The sequence below is a fragment of the Eurosta solidaginis genome, chromosome 1 (genome assembly GCF_040869045.1).
Source record: "Eurosta solidaginis isolate ZX-2024a chromosome 1, ASM4086904v1, whole genome shotgun sequence".
In the NCBI taxonomy this organism is placed as follows: domain Eukaryota; kingdom Metazoa; phylum Arthropoda; class Insecta; order Diptera; family Tephritidae; genus Eurosta; species Eurosta solidaginis.
The window spans coordinates 354,352,109-354,375,879 of NC_090319.1; the positions used below are offsets into that span (position 1 = coordinate 354,352,109).

General features: G+C 37.5%; 2 protein-coding genes across 2 annotated transcripts in view; both read left to right on the top strand.

Moving 5' to 3' along the window:
• The window catches only part of Doa (Darkener of apricot), a 312,594-nt gene that overhangs the window by 46,601 nt on the left and 242,222 nt on the right, over positions 1-23,771 (top strand). The gene's annotated exons all lie outside the window — the stretch shown is intronic.
• LOC137238098 (myb-like protein A) overlaps positions 17,843-23,771 on the top strand; it is a 33,860-nt gene continuing 27,931 nt past the window's right edge. The window contains exon 1 of the mRNA XM_067762717.1: positions 17,843-18,708. The gene's annotated coding sequence lies outside the window, so the exon portion shown is untranslated. The remainder of the gene's footprint in view (positions 18,709-23,771) is intronic.

Sequence of the window (23,771 nt, forward strand, 5' to 3'; positions counted from 1 at the left end):
GTTTAAACTGCCAATTGCTCGCAATTTAAATCGTTTTCACTTGATCGTTCCAGCGGAGTGGGGCTGCCCTCTTCCTCTGCTTCCCTGGGCGCGTTCCGTTAAAAATGCTGCCATAGCCGTAGCATCATTTTTTATTCGCATAACTTGGCCTAGCAACCGCTGCGTTTTATCTCGCTGGATAATGTTGATGTCTGCGTAAAGCTCGTACAATGCTCGTCGCCAATGCGTAGAGGTTCGAAATCTTTCGAAGAACTTTTCCCTCGAACACTCCCATAGCTGCCTCATCTGACGTAGTCATGGTGCATGCTTCTGCTCCATATAGCGGAACGAGTACGATAAGTGACTTGTAGAGTATGATTTTCGTGTGTCGAGAGAGGACTTTACTTTTCAATTGCCTACCTTATCCAAATAAAATTTATAGCAAGTACTTAGTGATTCTCCGCTGGATTTCAAAGCTGGTGTTGTTGATTGTGTGAATGTTGGTTTCGAAATAAACGAAGTCCTTTACTATTTCGAAATTATGGCTACCAACAGTGGCGTGGTTGCTAAGACTGAATTGAGCAAACTCTTTGCTTGATGACAGCAGGTACTTCGTTTGTCCTCATACACCATCCGATGTTTTCCCAGATTGGAATAAGCAGAACAGATGGGGCGGGTGTTCAGCTCGATGATATCACCGTCGTAAGCATACGCTAGTAATTGCACGCGTTTATAGAATAGAATATTTATAGAATATTGTTCCAGAGCGGTTAAGTTCTGTAGCTAATAGAATTTTCTGCAGCATCAAATTAAAGAAATCGCACGATAGGGGTCACCATGTCTGAATCCTCGTTTATTTTCCAACGGCTCGGAGAGGTTCTTCCCAATTCTGAAGTGGTGATGGTGCTGATCAGCGTCATTTTGCATAGCCGTTTAAGTTTTGCTAGGAAACCAAATTCAGGCATAGCGATATAGGAACTGCCTCCTTTTCGTGCTGTCAAAGGCGGCTTTAAAATTACCGAAGAGGTTATCAATAGAGTGCGTCAATTCTTTTTTCGCTGCGTTTTCCTAAGATTTAACGAATAGTGAAAATTTGGTCGATGGTAGCATTACAAGGTTTGAAGCCGCACTGATAAGGTCCAGTCATCCGATTCACGTTGAGCTACATTTTTTCACACAATATGCTTGACAGTTGGCGCAATTTGTAGAAAGCAAGATATTTAATTCGTTATTGGTTGCTCCAATCTGCGCCACCGTGTGTGAGTTCAAGCTCGGTAGTTTTTTTCGCAGGAAACATTAAGAGCATCGCAAAATACAGGGAAACGAACCACTATTGCATTTATTTCTATATGATTCTCAATATCGGCTCAGATATGTTTTCTCACTCAATATGCATTTTTATGTGATAATACTTACAAGTTCATGATTCCCTTTTGAAGAACCAAGATTTTTTACTTGTGCCATTTAGGCAAAGTTTGTTTTGAAGCATGCGAAATTACCATAAATAAAAACGACGTGGTATGGGGAGTTTGCCATACAATTATTATTTATGCGAATATTTATTTGCTTTAAACCTAAAATGAAATTCAACAACTTTTACATTCCCAAATACCAATATTTGTTTCTTTAATTTAACTCGTAAATATTTTGCCAACTTTGTTGTTCGGCTTTTGGCATGCAACTTGCGAAAATTTATAATTTAATTTATCCCAGTATGTACACTACTTACTTACCCATACATTATTGCTCATGAATATTAATATTTTGTGACACTTAAATAAAAAAAAAAAATTTATGTAGAGCAAAATGCGTCCATTTATATTATGAATGATGATATGATGCTTGATGCAGCTGTCATTGACACAAATATTTATACCCTTTTTAATATTAAAGTATGCATGGTTTACTTAGGTCTTCAAATTTAATAAAGCAAATATGCTGTGAAATTTACATTATGCTCATATGGGAATATGAACAGAAGGCACCACAGTTTTTATATTGATTTCATTATAGTTTGTTTTACATGTTTTTGCATATTTAAACTTTAAGAGGAAACTCACATCTTCCATAAAGGAGTGACAGTAAAATAAACAAACTTATCAAAAATAAAAATATGTGAAAATATCTGGTAACGTTGTTGTTTTTACTCGTAATATAAGAATTTAAAACACTACTTATATATTGTAACTAATTTTGGGGAATTCCACTTATTTCAACCCTTCTGCTAACGTTCGAATCGCTAAAGTGTTGAATAAATCACTCCAATATTCTGTATTGCAAAATGCTCTCTATTAGCCTACTTTGGGAGTAGTACAATTATACTTCACAATTATACTTCACATCGCAACTAATAGCGTGTTTAAATCAAACTGATTAGTCATGCCTCAGCTTGCGCTGCTTTTATACTCTCTGTTTCCTCGTTCACCCATTTCTCATAAGGTCTAGTAATTTCGCGAACTTCATGCTTGGTTACCAGCCATATACATGTATATTTGTAGTTTGTAGCCATGTGCGTGTGTATATGTGAGTGCTACTTCGGCTGATGATTACATGTGTTTGTTCTCTTCGTTGCCTTGTATGTATGTGTGTAAATGATGCTTGATTTGTTTAGAGTGGCAGCTTGCTTTATTGTTGTTGTGCCTTTATTTACTTAGTATCAGCTTAGTGATACTAATATTCGTCACAATATAATTTGATTGCCTAGTTTTCGTGAATACCCTTGCTGTGTGTTTGCGCCGTATTCGATATAGAGGAACGCAAAGGCATCTAGTTAGTTAGTGTTTACATTTGAAACTCCATAGTAGTAGTAGTAGTAGTAGCGAAAAATATGCTCTGCTTCTTCTCCCGATCTGAACATGTACAGAACAAAGAGCAGAGCCGTAACATAAAAAACCAGGGGCCGAAACTGTTATTCCTTTTATAATATAATTCCTTGCAAAACTATTAATTTTGGACTTTTAATATATTTGGATCAAGATAAAAATTATTTTCGGATTTTTATTTTTTGAGTCCGATAGAACTAATTAAACTCGGACTTTTAAAAATAAAAGTCCGGAAATAAAAATTAAATCCGGACTTTTATTTTTTAAGGCCAAAATAAAAGTCCCGCTTGATAAAAAAGGAACGGCTTATCCGAAACAAAATTTTTTTTTAATTCGGATAAGCCGTCTCTTTGTTATAAAGCCGGACTTTTATTTTGGCGTTAAAAAATAAAAGTCCGGATTTAACTTTTATTTCCGGACTTTTATTTTTAAAAGTCCGAGTTTAGCTAGTTCTATCGGACTAAAAAATAAAAATACAGATTTTACTTTTATATGTGGACCTTTATGGAAAAAGTTCGAAAAATAAAAAGGATGCATGATTCGACATGATATTGCTATAGGGATACCTGGGAACTCAAACATTTTCACCTAGGACAATTTTTTGACCAGGACTTTTTCGACTCCGAAAAAAAAAATTATTATTTTCCGTCCCTGTAAAAAACTGATAGCAGTTCCTATGCTCTGCTACGAGCTACGTCGTGTTTTAGAGATAATCAAATAGCAGAATAAAAACTATAAACGAAATGCTATTCGTAATGGAGCGAGAGCAACAAAAAAATGTATTGCTAGTTTCTCTGTTGAGCATTGTTACTTTGTCTTTTTCTTTGTTTTTGTTGTGGAAGCTGATTGATGTAGCGCTGCGATGTTGTTGTTTTTGTACCTGCGGTTTTATTTGTCGGGCTTTGTGTTGTTGTAACTTCTTGTTTTTGTTGTTATTGTTATTACATAAGGACACTCAAAGCCCCAACACATTCAACTTTTGCGTTTTTCGGCGCTGTCTTCACTTTAAAAAACGCTTGTTGAAAGCTTTCGCGCAATTTTGATTTTTTTATTATTAAAAAAATGTAAAAATAAAAAAAGAAAATTTGAATAAAATTAAATTTGAGGGAAATTGGAATTGAATTCATGTCGCCTTACTTTGACGGTTGCGTTGACCCTTCGACGACGCAAAAGCTGAATGTGTTTGGGCTTTCATCTATGTTCCCATGTTAGGTTAGGTTAGGTGGTAGCTGCCCTAATAAGGGGAGCTCACTTGGACAACATGAAGGTCCGTTGTGATACCACATGCAATAAAATAACGGTAACGAAGATATAGCTACTTAGTGAATCGTTTGGTAGCAACGATAAAGCTCCGAATGATACCGATCTCAACTTTGGTAAATCCTCGGGAGATCCAAGTGAGTCGCGACCGAAGTACTTTCGCCTAGTTCTGGCAAAAGCTGGGCAATCAAGTATAAAGTGGTTTCGTGATTCCACCTCACCAGCCTCCATACAGCTGCAGCAGGATGGAGTTTCCAGTATATTGAGACGCACCGCATGGATACCCATGGGACAGTGCCCTGTCAGAATCCCAATGACCATTGATAGGTGAGCCTTAGTGAACCTAATTATTTCAGCAGATCTGCCATCCACTTTCGGCCAGAAAGATCTCGCTACCCTGCAAGAGGTGGTGTCCGCCCAACGTTTGCTGAGCTGACTCGAGGCCCAGCTATGGAGGAGCAATCCACAGGTGGCCAGCGGATTTCCGAAATCCCTACAGCCATCTTCATCCGATTCAGTTGTACTGATGCGCGCTAAGAGATCCGTTTGACAGTTACCCGGGATTCACTATGGCCCGGGATCCAGATAATATTAATTGTAAAATAATTCGATGCAATCGCAAGCGAGGTCAGGCACTCCCAGACCACCCTCGATCGCACTGTAGTTGAGCTCAAGGCCTTGATAGCCCCTTGGCTATCAGAGTAGATGTTAAATTCCCTAACCGTAGTAGCACTGGATAGCATTTCATCCACCGCATCCTTAATCGCAGCAACTTCCGCTTGGAATACACTGCAATGATCCGCCTCCTTAAACTTGCGGCTTACATTTAGCTCTTGACAAAAGACCACCCCCTCCAACCTTTCCGTCTAACTTCGACCCGTCCATGAACAACTTAACCGGTCCCATGCCCCAGATAATTCCTCTTCCCCACTCCTCTCTGGGTGGAATGACTGGGGTGAAGGTTGTATAGGGAGCAGTTATCGGCATACAATAGTCCGTCCTCTCCTGTATAAAGTCGAAACTGGTAAGAAGGCTAGGTTGTCCGAAGTCAGGAAGCCCATAGCCCATATCACGGTGCCTGACTAACAACCGGGCCTCGGCCGCCTTTCCCGCGATATCTACTGGATATATGTTCAGCATGAATTTCAGTGCCAAGGTAGGTGTTGTTCTGAGAGCGCCACTGATACCGATCAGCGCCGTCCGATGCACTGACACTAACATTTTGGAGGTGCTCGCCGTGCCCAGCGCTTTCCACCAGACCAGCACCTCATAGAGCAGTGTACTACTCCTGGCGAGAGTCCCCATCTCTTCCCCATCTGTTCCCATGTTGTAGATAAGTAGTAGCGCGAAGGCAAAGTTCTACAAAATAATACCCAACAGAGCAAATAGCAATATATTTTTGTTTTTGCTCTCCTTGCTGAGCATAAGAAATGCTATCCCTTTTATATGCTACGGCACTATTGCTCTATTCATGTTCAAAGCCGGGACAATAGCAAAAAAACAAGTAAGGACGGGACTGTCTTCGGCTGTGCCGAAGACTTCATACCTTTCATGGATGGGACTGAACAATAATCTTATCCCGTTCGTAATCTCCAAATAATCGGATGTATAAGATAAGAAATATATAGTGAACAGATGTTCATACCTAAACGATTTTTAAGATAAATATAAAATAAAAAATGGCAAAAAACCCCCTTATCTGAACTATCGGTTGTATGGGATATATATTATATATAGCTCCAATCGAAATGATTTTTACTGGAAATCTATGATATATTAGAACATATATCACCAAGTTTCACGTTTTTATATTGGAAACTAAGGGAGAAATGTCCAAAAATGTTTCTATCTGAACGATCGGTTGTATGGGATAGGTATATACTATATACATACAGCTCCGATCAAACTGCCTTTTTCATGAAATCTTCTATGATATATTAGAATAAATATCACCAAGTTTAAAGTTTTTATATTGGAAATTAAGGGAGAAATTGTCTAAAATCTTTCTATCTGAACGATCGGTTGTATGGGACATATACTATATATAGCTCGGATCAAAGTGATTTTTTTCAGAAAATCTTCTATGATATATTAAAATATATGTATATCACCGAGTTTCACGTTTATACTTTCTAAATTAAGGGAGAAATGGCCAAAAATCTTTCTATCTGAACGATCGGTTGAATGGGATATAACTATATATAGCTCCGATCAAAGTAATTTTTTCAGGATATCTGCTATGATATATTAGAATAAATATCACCAAGTTTAACATTTTTATATTTGAAACTAAGGGAGAAATGGCTAAAAATCTTTCTATCTGACCGATCGGTTGTATGGGATATATATTATATATAGCTCCGATCGAAATGATTTTTTCATGAAATATATGATATATTAGAATAAATATCACCAACTTTAACGTTTTTGTATTGGAAATTAAGGGAGAAATTGCCAAAAAATTTTTCTATCTGAACGATCGGTTGTATGGGATATATACTATATATAGCTACGATCAAAGTGATTTTTTCAGAAAATCTTCTATGATATATTAAAATATATATCACCGAGTTTTACGTTTATACTTTCTAAATTAAGGGAGAAATGGCAAAAATCTTTCTATTTGAACGATCGGTTGTATGGGATATAACTATATATAGCTCCGATCAAAGTGATTTCAGGGTATCTTCTATGATATATTAGAATATATATCACCGAGTTTCACGTGTATACTTCCTAAATTGCGTCAGGAATGACTAAAATCGTCTTATCTGAACGATCGGTTATATGGGAGATATATGTTATAGTGGTCCGATCCTACCGGATCCGACAAATGTCTAATATAATACAAAAATATATCCTTGTGCCAAATTTCATTGAGATATCTCAAAATTTGAGGGACTAGTTTGCGTTCAAACAGACAGACGGACGGACAAACGGACATGGCTATATCAACTCAGTTCGTCGCCCTGATCAATTCGGTATACTAATGGTGAATCTATCTTCTATATTTCTCAACGTTACAAACATCGGACCAAAGTTAATATACCATTTCATGTTCATGAAAGGTATAAAAAACTCCGGAGTAATATAGCATTTTCAATTACTTAGTTGATAGTTTTATAAAGTAATCCAACATTAACTTAATTCAAATATCCAAAACTACCCTTTGATTCAATTTATTTACGGTCTAACGAAAATATAACATTTTTTATTTTATTTTTTAGGTAAGTACCTACACGTAAAATCAAAATTTCATATATAACATTAACAGTAAGTACATCCATCTAGTATATCTGCTAAGTCTTATATCCGATCAGAAAATGCGGCTCAAATTTGTCAAGAGACTGTTTAGATTTTGCCTCTTAAGATACTGGCAATTTGATTCAGATTTGGTTGCATTTTAGCTATGGAAACTATGATTAAAGTCAAGACCCTCAGAACCAAGACAACTAGCTCTGAGATGCCCTCGAAGTTTGCAAAATTAGCTTACCCCACAGTCTGTCCATGAAATTCTTGTTTTGTACTCAGAGAAAAACGGCGTTCTAATATCAAGCACTATCGGACATTTTTTCAAGTTATCGGGCTCTTACTTTTTTTGTTAATTAAAAACGAATAGTTTTTCTTGAATACGTACATCCGTACTTACAATAACTGCATTGATCGTAAACTGTCAACCATTTTCATAAACATAGCGTGGAAGACTAACACGTTTCGTTATTCGCGTGAAAACAGCTCGTTTTTGCGAGGTGGACTGGAACAATTCGCTGTACGCTTGGAACACCAACGAATCCGTTTCTTTGTGTGGAAGACTAGCATGTTTCAACCGTGTTATTTTTCGACGCAAATAATCGAAATGTGTTAGTTTGCCACTCAGAGAAGCGAAATGTGAAACGTAATAGTCTTCCATGGGATCAACGATGTACGAACACTGTTCTATTAACGAAAAAATGTTCTTAAATAGTTTGAAGGGAAAAAACTGTCCACGATCCTTAATAAAATCAAGCACAAATCGTGTTTGAAATAAGGAAACAAGCTTCTCAAAACAAACCAAAATGTTCATTAAATGCGAACGATGGACTTGAATAGTATGTTCTCAAAACAAGGCCACGGTTCACCACATATGAAGAAACATACTTAACAGACTTTCGCCAACGGATGTTATTGGTTTTAGAACTTTTTAGTTCGATTTAGAACGATTTTCTCTCTGTGTGTTCAACTACGCAGGTATCTCAGAGCGAGTTGTCCAGGTGCTTAGTCTCTTCCTTGACAACGTAACTCCGCTTTTTGGGAACATCAGTTTTTATACTCAGCTGTACTTGTACACAGGGTATTATAACTTTGATTGGATAACGGTTAGTTGTACAGGTGTAAAGGAATCGAGATAGATATAGACTTCCATATATCAAAATCATAACTATAGAAAAAGAATTGATTAAGCCATGTCCGTCCGTCTGTCCGTTAACACGATAACTTGACTAAATATTGAGATATCTTCACCAAATTTCGTACACGAGCTTATCTGGACCCAGAATAGATCATCTAGATAGTATTGAAAATGAGCGAAATCGGATGATCGCGTCCACTTTTTATATATATAACATTTTGGAAAACATAAAAAATCGGATTATTTAGTAAATAATACACCTAGAATGTTGAAATTTGACCTGTGGACTGATATTGAGACTCTTGATAAAAATTTAAAAAAATGGGCGTGGCACCGCCCACTTGTTATAAAATCAATTTTACAAATATTATTAATCATAAATCAAAAATCGTTAAACCTATAGTAACAAAATTGGGCAGAGAGTTGCCTTTACTATAAGGAATGCTTTGAAGAAAAATTTACGAAATCGGTTAAGGACCACTTTTATATAAAAGATTTTTTAAATGATCGTGTGCGAATAAAATAAGCCATATATTTGCAAAAAAGAGCTTTATATCAATGGTATTTCATTTCCCAAGTGGATTTATAACAATAAATAGGAAAAACTTCAAATTAAAAAAAGGGCAATTTTCTATGTTTCGGGAGCCATAACTCGAAGAAAAATTAGTTCAGAATAGAACCATATGTATATGTGTTATTGTGCAGCCTTGTAACACTATTAAGTACACAAAACAAACAACAGCAGCATTTCAAGTGTACAGCTGGGTATGTAATGTTCGGTTTCACCCGAACTTAGACTTCCTTACTTGTTTTTATGTAAAAACAATCGCCAAAGGTGACGTAATACAAATTTGTAACAAAAAGTCCTTCGTGGTTTTATGCTCCTTCATTTTCTGTATACAATACACAAGTTCGGTTGAGAGGGCGTGCGTGGGAGCTTCCCACACTTCCACTCGAAGACATTTTTGTCCAATGTGAGTGGCGGCACATTTGTCTAACGAAATTAATTTCTAATGGTCAGCGAACCATTTGCTTTCTCTGATGAACTTTGGTAGACGTGAAAGATTCACCTTCCCAACTTATGACATCTCATATTCCTTGATTTTCTTCAGGGAATAACCCAGCGGTGGTCGCACGGAGCTGTCCGCCTCGCTTGAGCTTACTAACCATCTCATCTGCAAATGCTTTCCTTCAATATCGCTGTGCCTCGGGGCGTAGCGAATGGAGACATTTAGGTATCTCATAGACGCCAGCGAAGTTCGACATCCCCACATGATGCCCGACCTAATCACGTTGAATTCTTATGCCTTTAAGGCGGTCTGGCTGTCGATAAAGATCGTTACATTGATTTCTGGATCTATAGTATCCTGGAGTAGTCTGACTGCTCTTTGTATGGCGTAAACCTCCGACTGGAAGGCAATGCATGAGTCAGGAAGTCGGCATGATTGATTCACCTGCATATACATTGAGTACATTCCAGCTGTAATTCCCTTTTCCATTTTCTAGCCCACTGTATATTTTAATGCCTCTATCCGTATGTTCTTCAAATGGAAGTCAAAAACCGTCGTGATATGGTCGTTGTCGGACGAGAGGTCAGTTGTGATTCCATAGAAATGTCCCATTCTTAGGTCATCTAATATCGTCGCGTACCAGTATTCGGTTGATTTCCACAAGTTGGATTCTTTTCGTCGTAGAGCCCCTTTCGCGGCCAATTCCTGCACGAACGCTTGTGGAAGCACCAAGCCAAAGATTACGTTTAACCCTTCCTGAGGTGCGCTACTCACAGCGTCTGACATACCCAGGCATACTGGCATTTTCACCTTCCCAGCCCTATGTTGATTGCTCTTTTTGTCTAGCGCCTTCCACCAGACAGGAGTTCCATACGTTGGTATCGGTCGAATGGCTGCGTTGTACATGCCATGTAGAATACGAGGTGGCAGTCCCCAGTTACTGCCGAAAGTCCTTTTGCAGGTGTAGTATGTTGTCAAAGCTTTCTTGGATTCTACATCACGGTGCTTTTTCCAGCTTATTTTGACTTCGAGTATTATGCCAATATATTTGACTTCAGACTAAAGATTTATCGTTGTGCCATTTAGCTTCGCTAAGTTAAGGGAGGATTGTTGTTTTTTGTGAACAAGTTCCGTTTTTGTTCAATACACAAGTCTTTTAGTACTAATGTAGGTATGGGACGATACCTTCCGTACTTTCGAGCAAACAATTGTTCAAATCTCGAAAGTTTCAGCATGTAAGGCGTAGCTACTGACCGCTACATTTTTCGCAACCAGCTGAACATTGCTATTCCTTTTAGGGCATGTAGACTCTTTGCAAAGGAGCCGTTTAATATCTCTTCGTAAATGACAACTCAGAATTGGAAAAATTTACGTTGACATGAAATAAAAAAAAAATTATAATTTATTTCTGATACATTTTTGCGAATATTTTTTGGAGTTGAATGTACCAACACCAGACGCAGAAACATATCCATACATACATATAAGATAACCTTATAAAAATAAGAGCTTTCCTTTTGCATATTCACTGACGTGTGTCAACCACATTTTGCAGTTTCACTACTGCCCACACTATTTTATAACTACCTACTAAGTACTCCTACAGATTTAATCATGCAGAAAATTATTAACTTTTCCTTTTCGTAGAAAGTGCAATATGTATATATTTAAGTGCATTATATTTTAGTTCATTTTAGTTGCTTTAAATGCTTGATTGACGAAATTTGCTTGTAAGGTTTAACTACTTACCACTAAAGGTTTTGATTTACTAAAATAACAGTATATATATTAAAATTATATTGATTTTTTAATGACGGCTGTCAAAGTCAGGATAACTTTTTTGGTTTGACATTAACTGCAGTAGGATATGGTTTTTGTTTTATTATTATTATTTTTGATTTGATTACCAGTGCTGTGTTTGATTTGTGCTGTTAATTTCTTTTGCATTAAAATTTTGTAATAGGAATGTTGCGAATATTCGTATTCGTGTAAGGGAATTATTCGCACCATTTTGACATTCACATAAAATAACGCTTTTCGGCAACTTCTCTCTTTTTATACCCAGCTGTACTTGTACACAGGGTATTATAGCTTTGATTGGATAGCGGTTGGTTGTACAGGTATAAAGGAATCGAGATAGATATAGACTTCTATATATCAAAATCATCAGTATCGAAAAAAAATTTGATTGAGCCATTTCCGTCAGTCCGTATGTCCGTTAACACGATAACTTGAGTAAATAGATATATATTGTAACGAATTTAGTGAAATTCCGCCTTCTGTTTACGTTCGTATCGCTAAACTGTTGAATAAAACACTCCAATGTTCTGTATTACAAAATGGTCTTTATTAGACTACTTTGAAAGTACTTCGCAATTAAACTTCACTTCGCAAATGATAGCGTGTTTAAATCAAACTGATTCCTGACTATTCAGCTTTCGCTGCTTTTAAACTCTGTGCTCAAATGTCTAGATGTTTCTTCTGCTAGAATTTTCTACTTGGTTACCAGCTATTCGCTACCAGCTATAAACTACAGATACACGTTTATAGCCTCTCGCATAGCCATATGCGCCTGTATATGTGAGTACTACTTCCACCGATGACTACATCTGTATGTGAGTTATCTCTTCGTTGCCTTGTATTTATGTGGGTAAATGATGATGATTTTTGTTGTGCATTTTTAGTAACAGTTTAGATATGGTAATATTCGTCACAATATATAGATATCTTCACCAAATTTGTTACACGAGCTTATCTGGACCCAGTATAGACTAGTATTGAAAATGAGCGAAATCGGATGATAACCACGCCCACTTTTTATATATATAACATTGTGGAAAACACAAAAAACCTGATTATTTAGTAAATAATACACCTAGAATGTTGAAATTTGACGTGTGGACTGATATTGAGACTTGATAAACATTTGAAAAATGTTTTTGAAATGGGCGTAGCACCGCTCACTTGTGATAAAATCAATTTTACAAATATTATTAATCATAAATCAAAAATCGTTAAACCTATCGTAACAAAATTGGGCAGAGCGGTTGGCTTCACCTTGGAGAATGTCCAAAGTTTGGGAAATAGGCTCCATTAGCAGCTTGTATTACTCCAAATATTGAAAATCACCTGCTGTAAAAGGAGACAGATGCAGCTCATCGGAAAGCTCGTTCAATTTCTCCTTGTACTGTAGTAACTTCAGGATTGCATCAGATAGTGAATTCCACCTAGTTACTACTGGTACAACAAGAGCTGAACCTAAAATGTTCTGAATGATTTCGGAGGATTTTGGCGATTTGCACTTTTTCCAAAGGTGATTGCACTTTTTCCAAAGGCGATGCTCTGTATATTTACATATGTATGTCGCTATGTATATTCAAAGTAATACCAATGATGACGATAATAATGACGTTAGCGTGGGCAGCGACAGCGAGAGTGATTAACTAAGCAGTGCTTTGCTGTAGTTATTGTGTTTATATGTACAGCTGTATATGTACATATGGATGCGAAGAGAATGCATTTTGATAAAATGCATCTTGCGAAGACGAAGAATTGTGTGTAGGCAATGGTAGCGATGATATATTTAGGGGGCGCGAACAACAATTATAACCAAAACTGTTCTATTCTGAATATTTAACAAAAAAAAAAAAAAAAAAAACCAGAGTCTACAAAAATAAAAAAATTTTTTTTTACAAAAATATTTAAAAATAGTTGATCTAATCAAAACTAATCTGGAAATCTAATCTAATAATTTTTTTTGATTAGTTTTGATTAGATATGCTAATTGTCACTAATCGCGATTAGATTTTTGATTAGGTCTAATCTAACAAATAAGTAATCGATTAGTATAGCCAACTAATACTATTAATCAATTATTCTGCAAAATAAAAGTTTCTACTCCGATTACTAGTCATTAGGATTACTAATCATTATTCCCCAGCTATGTATAAAAGTAATAAGAAAATTCATAGGAAAGCCCGTATTGTAATTACGTGATGTAATGGCCCCTACTCAGAATATCACGAAGCTTTGAGGTATCTATTGTGCACATCACTCTTTGTGAAACAGGGAGTCCATATATTGACCCTGACTCAGTGGTCTGGTTCACGGATAGATCTAAATGTGATGACGGAAAAAGAGAGCTGGCATCTATGGGCCAAACTTCAACAAATCGATACCAATGGGATACTTGCGCTAGAGAATGTCAACGGAGAGGTTTATCCTCGTTATGTCAGACAGCTAGTCAGCCTTACATGCTTTGCAGTGTTACAAAATTAATTCTTATGTAACGAATGAACGCATTGGAGTCCTAAATGAACTGGGAGCCAAAAATAAGGGGCCAAATCGTAACAAACGATCCTTGATGGAATGCCGTTTTTTAAATCACAATAGGTCCGAGATGGTGTATCGGATTAATGCCATATCTGAACTAGCGACAACATGTACTGACTAGATCCATAATATATTATTATTATTGTTTAAATATGTAAGTATGTAGCCTAATTTTTATCGGTTAGGTGAAAATAGTTTTCGGTCCGTGAACGTTTGTTAAGATTACATAGAAGGGTTTGTTAGATGGTTCTCAGTGAAAAAGTACCTAGCCAAGTGGGGTGCTTAAGTAGCATACACTTTCACAGACAACGCAAATATTGGACGTTCACGTCGAGCTCTGCGCAAATCATAATCTTTTCATAGGTGGCACGAAATTTAAGCATCGCAACATACACAAATATACATGGCAGTCTCCCGACGGCCATACCCGCAACCAAATTGACCATCTATTGATTAGCAGACGATTTCACAACTCCCTCACCGATGTGCGCACACGCAGAGGTGCAGACGTATACAGCGACCACAATCTGGTTGTCGGCGAACTCCGCCTCCGCCCAGAAGGCATTAGAAAACAAGAAGCTCGTAAAAAATTCTTTAATATTGAGAAGCTAAAAAGCCCGGATATTGCCCAACAATACCAGCAAGAGCTAAGCAACTCTCTCCCTGAAAATGAGACTTTGACTATGAAGCAAATCGCAACTGCATGCTGCCAAGCTGCAGAAAAGACTGTCGGCAAAAAGGAATGCAAGAGAAAGCCTTGGATGAGCGACAGTACCTGGCAGCTGATAGAAGAACGCAAACAACTGAAAGCTCAACTCAACATCTCATCGGTTCCTGAGCACGACCGCATCCTGAAAACCTATAATGCGGCCCATCGACAAGTCAGAAATGCAGTAAGGAGAGATAAACGAAACTTTGCCGAAAGCATAGCAAACGAAGCAGAAATAGCAGCAAACAGCAATAACCTACGCGGCGTGTACACTGCCATTAAGAAGCTAACAAACTCAAAGCCCAACGTGCCCCCCATCAAAGCAGAAAATGGCACCATTTTAACCTCAGATGAAGACCAACTGAACCGATGGGAGGAGTTCTTTAAGGACAACGCCCCCGGCGAAGAAGTGGCGTCAAACTCACGAATAATGCAGAGAAGAAACCCCAACAGAAATATTCCAACAGATCCGCCGTCATACGAAGAGATTCTAGAGGCGATAACCAAATTGAAAAACAATAAATCTCCCGGTCCCTATGACCTTCCAGCAGAACTTCTCAAGTATGGTGCAGATGTCACTGCCCGTATCCTACATCCTATTATACAGTCAGCGTGGATAGGATCCACAATTCCTGGTGAATGGAAAGAAGGGGTTATAATAACTATCCCAAAAAAAGGCGATCTCAGCCAATGCAAAAACTGGCGCGGCATTACATTGCTTAACTCAATCCACAAGGTTCTAGCATTCATCATACTGGCAAGAATATCGCCCACGCTCAACGCACAATTGCGTAAAGAACAGAACGGCTTCATACCAAATCGATCTTCCGTGGACCACATCAATACCCTACGAATAATCATAGAACAGTCTAATGATTGGAGATCGCCACTATATCTTCTCTTCGTTGACTTTGAGCGTGCGTTTGACACAATCTTCCGTGACGCGATATGGAGTGCGCTACAAAACTGCGGGGTCCCAGGGAAAGTCGTCGACATGATTAAGGCCCTCTACAAAGATGCAATGATCAGTGTACGCTTCAAAGGAAAAAACAGCAACAAATTTAGCATAGACAAAGGCGTACGACAAGGGTGCGTCCTATCACCGCTGCTTTTCATAGTAGTTAGTGGGTTACAATGGAGGCTGAATCAGAAACTAAGTGATTTAGACTACGCTGATGATATCGTCTTCACTACTCACACACTAGCTGCTGTTGCCGCAAAACTCCAGCGACTCGAAATCAACGCCCGCGCAGTCGGTTTGAAAATTAACTACGCAAAAACTAAGCTAATGAGACTGCAAACAATGAACATATCTCCTCTCCAAATTGTATCAAATGGCAGCACTACCGTCATTGAGGATGTAGAAGAATTCTGCTACCTTGGCAGCCAAATTACTAAAGATGGCGGCGCAGAATCGGATGTATCTGCAAGGATCTGCAAGGCACGAACTGCATTCCACAGGTTAGGCCGAGTATGGCGCTCTCGCATATTGTCGATGAAAACAAAACTGAGGATTTTTAACACCAACGTGAAATCAGTTATACGGGTCCGAAACCTGGCTTGTCTCTGACCGCATTAACCGACGACTGCAAACGTTTATAAACAAGTGTCTGAGAGTAGTCTGCCGTATCTTCTGGCCAATAACAATAAGCAACGCCGATCTACTGTCACTCACGAACAACACCCCAATCTACACTGAAATTAAAAAACGTAAGTGGGTTGGATCGGTCACACTCTCCGCAGAGAAGATGACAACGTTGCCAAAATGGCCTTCCAATGGAACCCACAGGGAAGCCGGCGCAGGGGGCGCCCTCGACAAACTTGGATGCATACGATTCTCAATGAGAGCTCTTCCACCGCCACCTGGAATGAAATAAGACGTTTAGCGACTGATAGAAGTCGCTGGAGAGCGTTCGTCTCCGCCCTATGCTCCGACTAGGAGCGATACGTTGTGCTTCTGGATGGCTATGGTATTAGTTTTAACTTTTGCGATTGTCAACTAGATGTTCAATTCTATCTAGGAATACAACTAACTAACGTCGATGGCAGTAGTTGTTGCTGTTGTGTTAACAGTGCTTCACCCTATTGAATGGATGAGACCACTCACAAATTGTCATCAAAGTCCCCTAGCTTGAGTCCATGATGACCAGGGCGCATTAAGATCACGGATTGCTTGGTTGCGAAGTCTATCGATCCGTTTGCCAACTAGCCCCACCATCTTTCTGGCGTTATCATCCCATTTGAGTCAATCTTGTCGACGATGTTCCTATGCTTTCGGATAATACCCTCTTACCTGGTAGTAGCAGGATTATTCCTTTGGATTTCCTAAGGGGGAGTATTGGTAGCTTCTTTGAACTTCTCCCTCTTGTTTCAACTTTTCCATATCACTATCTTTGCCTTACGCGGAATTTGAAGCCAAAGCGTGTTCATTGAGAAATTGGAACGCGGACTAGTGATGAGTCAGGTCCTTAACTTTACTGTTAGAAGCGTGCTCGGACACAACGTTTTTGATTAACAATTGGGAGTTTTCTTAAAGTCTACCACTCCGCATTATAAAAGACTCGAAATCGACTACTCCTAACGTTGTATACCGCCCCCTTACGCGGGAAATCGACGCACACTTGCCGTTTATCTATTATTTGCTAGACTTGGGTAAACAGACATACCTGGCGTAGAGGGCAGTTCTTGGTTATCGCTAGCATGCAGCGCTATCGCTAATGGGAATGGACGTAAGCCCTTGCGTCGCATCAAGGTACCTTCGCGGTGAGGGCACCATCCCCTTTAATGGGTCGTACTTTCAAGGCCAAGGGCGAGGAAGATTTAGCTTCGTTTACATAGGTACCTGTCCAGAATTCGTGTACATATTTACATTTAGAGCGAGCAAAACTAACTAACATAGCGATCAACAGTATTACCGATGATGGTTAATAATACTTTAGGCACCATTTTCTAAAAACATTTCCATTACTCTGATCCGTTGATTCGAAAATTAGTATCGCGAGTGCTGATAACCCGTCTGTGGAAATTTGTGCTTTGTGCACAAATTAACAGTCATACATAAGTGTGTGACAAATATACCCAAGATGTGTGAATGACCCAAGACTTGCCAAAGCTATGATGAAAAAAAACATGTGTTTCAAACATCTGTAATTTATTTTTTCTCAATCAAGTATCAGCAACTTCCGCTTAACTGTCTCAAAGAGATTGATTTGAATGAAAAAAAGTGATTCAACTCATATCGTGTTCGTCTCACCTTTAATTATTACTCATATTTTCTATAATTTTAAGACTTACTCTTTTTGGATATATGTATAATTGACGCAGAAATATGAAGTAAAAACAAAACGCACAATAATTTTGCTTATAAAGCGAGACAAACGATTATTGTGTTAGGTTTTTATTGTTGTGTGTCTTATTCGCTGACAGTAATGGGACGTAAGGGGTAAAAACGTGTTGTTGCTCTGTGCTGAGCGCATTTCAGCTAGCGAAAATAAAGAAAGAGAGGAGAGAGAGGAAGAGACCTTTTTGACGCTCATTTCTTCCATAATATTATTGGAAATTTGAACTCATTGAGTTAGGGCGAATTCATCTGCACGTCTATCATGGCGTGTGGCGGTGATCGCGTTGGCACACAGCTGTTTCCGCTACATTTGCAAACGGTTATTCTGCATGAAACACAACTACGCATGCATTCATAAAATGGCAATCCCCCTTTTGACAGTGACAACTTCTTTGTTGCATTGAGTTATTTCTTGTTTCTTGTTTTAGCATGTGTTCGATCTTGCATTTACTGAATTCGCCGTAATTTTTTGTACTGATAAATCAAGTGTGTGCTGCTTGTTTGTTGAGTTTATTGCATCTTTGTTTGTAGTGCTCTTTACAAAAACAATTTCAAATTTTTTTTTGTTCTCATTTCTGGTTTTGTGCATTGGAAAGTAGAGGTAATAATCCCTCGAGTCGCATGAGTCTTTTGAAACGTGTTAAATTGTATGTATGCAGATTGTGTTTGTGATATTTTATGTTATATCTTTTGTTGTTGTTTTAATTTTTTTTTCGCCGCAAGCAATGTACGATGATCCAAACCGACACTTGTTTGGAACGCACTATAATGTTGAGAATTCAGTCGATGCGATTACTTTAAAGCGGATGGAGGTGTTGACTTGTATGAAACGGTAGAACGTGCGTGTTGTTTTTGTGTATTATTTGCTTGTGTGTATTTGTTTTTGATAGAAAATTTAGTATTTTTTGTTTTTTTTTAATGAAAATGATAAACAAATTGTTTTTTCATACACTAAAAACAAAATTTTATTTTGTTTTGGTGATTTCACGAACGCGTTTAAAAAAATAACATTGAAATCAAAAATTTATTATACGAAAAAGCAAGAAAAAAATATTGATAATTAAATCTATAAAGCATTTACTAAAAACATAAAAAAAATTTTTAATTTAAACTGGATCTCAACAAGCACTCAACCGAGTGCAACTTTTTGTGTGATTCTTTATAAATTAGTGAGGATTACAACATTTAAAGTGAAATTGATTAAAATAAATAATTTAAAGGAAAATGAAAAATAGTTCTAAACTGATGAATAAAACCTGAATTATCTTCTTGAAAACAAACAAACAAAAATCAAAACTAACTTAAACAAAAAAAAAAAAAATAAATAAATAACTTAAACGAACTATTGCTTTACGAACTAGCAAAAAAAAAAAACACATCAAAAAAACATTAACAAAGCAGCGTTTTATAAATCACATACATACATACATAACAAAAACTCGAAAGTTGTCTCAAATGCTGTTCGATGTAATAATACAAAATTTGAATCACACATCGATAATGAGTGGCAGTTCATTTAATTAAATAATGAATAAGCTAATTTCGTTTTAGATTTAGAAGGATTGCCTCGAACTATGCTGGATTACAACGGGTCAACACAAAATTTGACTTTGACTTCAAAGCATTAAATTTCAATTCTTTAGGTCGTATTTTGACGAAAAAAAAAATATATGGCATGAAAAAGTTTGCTTTCCTATTTAGGAAACCGCTTGAACGAAATTTTTTAAAATTTGTGGTTTTGATTTTTACTTGAAAATGTAACAATTCAAATAAATATTTTTATTAAGTTTTAATATCGAAATAACTTACAAAAAAGTGGAAAATGATTTAAAAGTGTACACTTTTACTTTTTCTTTTATGTTCATAGGCACTATCTCTCAATAAACCCCAAATATAGTCTCCCATCATGTTTTCATTATATTGGCCTTGATAACGTTGTGCGAAGAAGATCCTAAAAGCTCTGCTTTACTTTTTGGTAAATTAAAATCTGTAATCAAATCATTAAAATCTTCATTACTGATGAAATGATGTTTTGCTTGCTCTGGTGTCGGTAAAAACCCCTATCAGCATTGCTTTTATAAAAACTAAGAGATGATCCACTTCTCTGCGATAATTTTTTCGGTGGCTCTGGTACTGGTCGTGTCAGATCGTGCGCAACTGCTGGAGCAGTAGAAGATTCAAGATCAGGATATTCGATAGGTTTTGCGTTTTTACCTCTACGTCTTTTACTCGGATTCACAATGCAAAAGTAGCAGTCTTTAACGTGGTCTTTTGGTTCTCGCCTATTCTTGGTGTTGCAAATTTCATAGATCTTTTCTCACCTCGACCTAAACCTAAAATATAGAAAGAGAAATCAATATGTCTACTTTATTTAATTTACTATTTAAATAAAATTTGCTTACCTTCGAAACATCTTTTACAATAACTACGAGCAATATGTGGAACCCATGTCTTGTCTTGATTCCAAACAGGACAGCCAAAATATGCTTCGTAGGCTTCACAGAGGATGAGAGATGTATTTAGTTCATATTTTATATCTCAAACTTTAATAAATTACCCACATATATAACAAAAATCATCATATTTACACTTTCGCGACGACATTTTGGGTTATTCTAGATTTGTACAAATCACCTGCTCATCGTTTAGTTATCACTCTAGCGCCATGAGTATTGTTACTATAACTATTACGATAGCAAACTTTATACCGAAAAAAGGTATTTTCTTTTCGTTTTTGTTTATAATAAAACAGAAAATCATGAAATAAACTTTAGGACAAAGAACACAATTTTTTTTGTAGAGTCGTGTTATATGAACTAATATACACGTTTCTTCTTCTTATTAACAATATATTAAATTGTAAAAGTAAGATTATGGAATTTTGTTTTGTTTGCGAATTACTGTGCTGGTACTACTTTTTGCCCGATTCTTTCATTATATCTTTCTAAAAACCATCTACATCCTACGCTTGAGAGATTGTGTTGGACTCTGAATAACCTATGGTGCTCGCCGCTATATACGTAAAATCCCAATCGCGGTTAAGAAGCGAATTTTTTTTTAGCAATTATCTTGATGGCTTCTTTGAAAGCTGTGTTCCTGCTCCGCCCGCTCCGTCTTGTTTTCCAAATCAACTTGTAAGATTTAAATAATATCAAATCTATGCTCTCTAATCTTTTTACAATATCTGAAACAGCTACCCACTTTTCAACAACTTAATAGTTGCTTGTACCAATTTTCATAGTTGTTGTTGTGGCAGTGTTTCGCTCCATTAAATAGATGCGGATCACTCACAAATTGTCGTCAATATCCCCTTAAGGGAGTCCGAGGAAACTTGCAATTTCAATAAGGTTGAACCGAAGAGATATGGATGTTAGAGTAGTTGGTTTCACATTGATATTAAAAATGTGGTTAGTGTCATGTAGGGATCCGTTACAAGCGCGACATACAGTAGGTATGTCAGGGTTGATTTTGTATAAGTAGGAGTTTAACCTATTACAGTATCCAAATTCAAGTTGGGCTATAGTGACGCACGTCACGCTGGAGAGATTGTTTTCTTCAACTACGAGTTTAGGAGTTCAGGGTATTTGTCTATGAGAATGGGCTTCAACGGGATGTCTCTGAGTGGCTTTTTTGTGCTCATTTTCTTCACACGGTGCTGTCTTAAGTTCAGAATTTTTTCATAGTGGTTACAGAGATGATGCCTCAAGTTCCTGGGAGGCGGGGCCTCTTCAATCAGATATCTTCTATTTATTGACTTTTGGCTGGCTCTAGGTCATTAGGAATAAAAACACGCGTTTTTAAGTTTTTCCCCAATATATTTCGGTTGCACATCGGTAACCGTTCTCAAGGGTATATTAATTTACACGTCTAGCTGCTTTGACGTGGAGCATAATACTGATACTCAGATATCTTCTGGGATGCCCTGATTTCTGGGCATTCAACAGAAACTGTTTTTTCAGTATTTCATGTCTCTCCTTTAATCGGAGTATTCTCGCCTCACTGTTTGCCCCATTTGCATTATAAGTGGCCATGAGCGTTTCCTTGTCTTTGCTCCAACTGCTGCCGGCGATGAACTTGAGGTTTTTTTTACGGCTCTGAACTTTAGTTACAATTGCGATTGCGTGCTCGCCAAATCTTGGGTCCAAATCGAACGTCACAGCTATTATTTTTGGATGTAGGATAGTCGGTAGCGTAATGTCATGGACGTGGATGTCCAGTATGACCGATATTAGCTTTGTCCACGTTGTAAATAAGGTCGCCGAGGATTTCGTCGGTGACCAAGGTAAATTTCGCGAGGTGAAAAAACTTGAAAGAATATCTTAAAACCATACTAAATTTATTTGAGTAAAATCTCTGGAAATCATTTGAGTGTATACCTATTTTAGGTGAATAGTTCTTCAAATGTAATTAAATAACATTTCATCGTTTGATGCTAGTTCTGGTATCTTCTATACTGGATGTGACCAACTTAGAGCAGTACATCTGTTAATTTGCAATCTTCATTACATTTTGGATTTCTAGTAATGTATCCTTTCTATTATATATATTCTGTTCTTTATACTAAATAGTCGACGGTTTTCTGTCGGCTTTAACTAAAACTAATAAATAAATATGCCCTTATTTCGTCTTCAAGAGGATTCATCTTCAAGATCTAGACTGTTTTACCTACTACCTGTTCGTGCAAAATTGTTTATATTTTATTCGCAAAATCTTTGCGGCCAATATGTCACAGCCGTTCCATCTTAAACGTTTTTCGCACAACATTGTTGCTTGCAAAATGCAGGTCATGAACGAGCTTCGCGGAATTTATCGTTGTTATTGATAATACTATTTTTAAGCTTTGAACAGCAGTAGAGTTGGCAAGTATTCATGTACCTGTGATATTGTTATTAAAAGATCACAGTAAATGTCAGCAACAGCTTCGAAGAACTCGCCGTGACTAAACGTGACGGAATAGTTATGCGTTGTGTTCTTCACCATTACGTTTATCAATAATGGAATTCAGACTCAATCACGCAATCGGTAGAATTAAAAATAAATAATAAATGTAAGGCGCGATAACCTCCGAAGTGATCTAAGGCCGAGCTTCTCTCCCAATTTGCGTCGTGCTCCTCTTGATTTTCCCTACAAATTGGCCGTACGGGACCTACATGTTTTATGCCGAATCCGAACGGCTTCTGCAAGGCAGATGAGTTTTCACTGAGAGCTTTTCATGCCAAACACTGCCGAGGGGCGACCCCGCTTAGAAAAATGTTCTTCTAATTGAAAAACCTTATTTCTAAAATTTTGATGTTGCTTTGCCCGGGGTGTGAACCAAGGGCATACGGTGTGGTAGGCGGAGCACGCTACCATCACACCACGGTGGCCGGTAGAATCAGCTGTGATTATTTGAACGAATAAGCCTGTGATTTATGCTGTGATTGCGTAGCGGTATCAGCTAACTGTGGGACACTGCACAGCTGTTGATTGATATTGTCACAGCTAATTTTACTGCTGTGATGATTGCGGCTATAGGTACTACGCTTACTGCGATAAATAATCTGCTTACTCTTTCTCTTCAATCCCTTCTCAATCACAGTCAGGCATTAAAATCGCTGAGCAGTCACAGTCTCAAATCACGTTAATTCTCAAAATTCGCGGTATCTGCAGGGTCGATGGTTAATCTGCTTGCTCTTGCACTTCTCAGTCAGTCACGCATAAAAATCGCCCAGAAATCACAGTCGAGAAGTTAAAACTTTGTTACGGCGTGCGTCAGTTTTTAGTATGACTTTTGTTATAATACGTAATCATTCCTTATGTATTACTAATCATCTTCACGCGAGATAAGAATGCGCTTATCTTTTTCTACAAAAGTCTTCGTTTTAATGAATCAGAATTCAAGGCAATCACATAACAAAATCTTGTTCCTACGCTGTTTAGCTGCACAAAATCT